The 3,441-nt window shown below is 35.9% G+C and overlaps 1 long non-coding RNA gene across 1 annotated transcript in view; it reads left to right on the top strand.

Moving 5' to 3' along the window:
- The window catches only part of LOC128247680 (uncharacterized), a 62,832-nt gene that overhangs the window by 6,344 nt on the left and 53,047 nt on the right, over positions 1–3,441 (top strand). The gene's annotated exons all lie outside the window — the stretch shown is intronic.

Raw genomic sequence — 3,441 nt, 5'->3', positions numbered from 1 at the left:
ATATATATACACGATACTAATTAGAATAAATAGGGTAATTTAAACTGTCTGCTATAGTTGTCCTCTTTACTGCCTTATACACCTACAATAATGACTTGTTAAAGCAAAAATCTACAGAGAAAAACATTGTAAAAAGTTCGGCAGTCTACCGCAATGTCGGTTGCTGTTTATTCCAAGATCATTCAGCCCCAAGTCATCCAGCAGACTTTCGATCAAGCGATCTCTACCTATAGCTATCAACTAGCTTCGTTTCTAACTTTCATTTTCTCTGACACACTATAAACATCCTTGGTCTATTTCTCTCCCCCAAAATTTAACCTCTGTTAAACCAATACCGTCTTCTGCAGCTATATGTGCCCGACAATTGTTTTTATGTGCCTAACGAGCCGCCATGGATATATTGTAAGCAGTACTCCGCGGAGAAAAGCTTCGCATTTTCAGATCGTTTTGTATCCAGCACTACACTTTACATACTAAAGAAATTTTCTAAACGAATATTTTATACTTTTCTAGTTCCACTACCTTATAATATACACGCCTAGTGCTAAAATAGCTAAAACACTCCACCGTAAACTCTTTAATTTCTCTTTTTATCTTCTCTCCCCTGTCCTTTTCTAACCTTCTCTCTCCCACTCTCTCTCTCTCTCTCTCTCTCTCTCTCTCTCTCTCTCTCGATATATCCTGTCCTTTGAAAGCAGAGTAAAGCTCATCTTACTTCCAAGAATGCCACACTCACGGATCTTGCCAACTACAGTCCTGTCACACTTCGAATACTGCAATGATTAACAAAAATATTTTCCCACCTCTCTTCAGTGATCGCGAGTACGGTTTCCGTAAAGGTAGAGCTACCGGAGATCTATTCATCTACGTCATTCACCAGTGATATTTTATTATCGACACTTTAATGAAAGTTGCTCTGAACATCAGAAAAGTTTCGTGGGCAAACTGTCCACCAATGAGCTCCATCTATCTATCGTCAGTGGTTTTCTGTCAGATTACACCTTCACAAAGTGTGTTAATGAAATTCTCTGAGACTCATACATTAACAACTCTAGCAGATCTCAGGGTTGTGTTTTCTCACCGCACCTTTCACTTCAAGATCAATAACATACTTGCATCAGTTCTATGAGGATAAAGCCATCTTCCTTTCTCTTTAATTTTCCGTCTAATCCCAAACCAACCTGTATTAAGTTTGTACTAATAACTTTAACAGAGATCTCCTTAGCATCCTCCAGCGTGGGTTTGTTTATCGCCTCTTCTTTAAAAGCACAAAACTTATTTACTACCCATATCAAAGAAACATTATCGCCCTAAATAGGAATAACACGACGCTAGAACACGCAAAGCAGCGTTAGACCTAGGCTACGCTATCACTGAAGATCATTCTTGAGAGAACGCATATTGTCATCGTTAATAAGACTACTTCAGAAACAGAAAAATACTTTATCTTTCAAGATCTCTCTCTACAAATCTTAGGTGAAACACACAATAGAGTACTTCTCTAGGACAATGCGGTCGTTATACACACAGATGCCCTAGTTAAATCCAAAGAAATGCCACTTGATTAGTTGGTGTGAAGGCACTCTCCTACACGCTCTAACGCCTGATCTACGGATGTGCTGTAAATTTCTGACTTTTACTACTGTTATTGCAAAGATATCTGCTCCTCGAAGTTGGATTTCTCATGCTATCTCTATTCACGCACTCTAGACTCACTAAGTTATCACGTATATTGTTTCTCATAGGCCCCGTGCTAACTTCTATACCTAATCATCTTCCTTCCTGTATTCTCACAAGACTTTCCTCTTCCTCCTTACACATGTCTTTCCGGCAGCTTAATACTTGCAACTATTCAAGAGGAGCATTAGCTTCTTCGAACTTATCTCTATTGGTGTAACTGCGGAGATTATAGGCACAATCCTTTAATACTAATTAATCCAACGTAAAATATTCATGTTATCTAATATTTGTTTCCAATGATTTTTATGTCCTTTTCTTAAAGTTTTAAATGATTTAATATCAATTGATAGGGTTTGGCAGAAAAAGAAACGCACTTAATTATTTCATGTTTAGATAATAATCGTAAGGAATTTCTTAGCTGCTCTTTTTTTATCTGTAGAGAATACAGTTTCAAGAATTTTCCCGTGAGAATATATTTAGTATTTCTGAAAACAAAAATATCTTACATTTCAAAGTTGAACTGAGTGCACAAACTTATGAGTAAATTTGATTCTAACGTAGAATCGCAAGACATCTTCGATAAAAGAAACCAAATATCCTGTTAATTAAATTGTAAATAAATTATGGAATGTTTACAGAATATTCACAGTATTAATATACGGCGAAAAATATCTGTTGAGCATCAAAGCATATTTCAAGTATTAATCAGGGTTTAGGCTTTCCTAACTATTACCAATGATCCTTGGTATTCTTATTTTTAAATAATGTAGTTTGATCATTTCACTTTATTATCGTATCCAATTACTTACTATACTTAATTTTAATATGTTTGAGAAACCCAAAAAAAATTCAGGGAAGATTTTCTACAACAGAAAAGTACGTTTATTGGTGATGAACATAACTGTGTAAAAGTATGTTATCAGTTAAAGTGCTGAACCTCTCTTTCTCAGCACTGAATGTAAAATATTAAATAAATTCACAACAATCGTTTTCTTTTATTATAAGGACACTTTACGCCAACTAGATTGGCAATATATCAACGTCATAATGCTCCTACTCATTGTAACCAAATCGGTCAAAACGTATCGCAAAGAAAATTAAAAGGCGTCTTCATTATTGTCTGGAGATTTGCCAGACATGAATTTATGGCAAATCATAATGTCAAAACGGAATTCAAGAACCTTTAAAAGCAGCAAAATTTTATTTGTTGCTGTTCAGGAAAGATGGTACAAATTAGAACCTGAATTACTGCAAATTTATTCCGACAGTGTAATTAAAAGAAAATGAAAACTACAAGAGAGTACACCAGAAACGTTGATTAACACATTTCCGTTATCATCTCTAGGAATAAAATGTGATTGCAATGTTTTGATTTAAACAGAAGGAATTTTTTTTTAAGTCAGAAAGTTTGAAGTGGTTTCATTTCGTAATAGTTGTTGTTATTGTTTACATTAAGCCATGCCCCGATCAAGCTGATCTGTTATCAAATGCACTCTTGCTTCAACCATCTTTCTTACTTTTTTCTGATACGGTGCTTGTTTACTCGCTGGGTCTGCAGGCGAGCGCGTGGTGTGATCGCTCCTTTCTTAACTGCTTCGTGTAGTCATTTTTGGAGAGAGAGAGAGAGAGAGAGAGAGAGGGAGAAAGAATATGAGAGAACGGGAGACCGACTGGCAGGCGGGTTGAGAGTGGACAAAGAGAGAAGTGAAATGAAATTCAGTGTTTGGCTGGTATATTATTTATCATCCCCGAAAGAATGAA

This window comes from Octopus bimaculoides, chromosome 4, assembly GCF_001194135.2.
Source record: "Octopus bimaculoides isolate UCB-OBI-ISO-001 chromosome 4, ASM119413v2, whole genome shotgun sequence".
In the NCBI taxonomy this organism is placed as follows: Eukaryota; Metazoa; Mollusca; class Cephalopoda; order Octopoda; family Octopodidae; genus Octopus; species Octopus bimaculoides.
The sequence above is the reverse complement of the archived record's forward strand: the minus strand, read 5'-3'. Positions and strand labels throughout refer to the sequence as shown.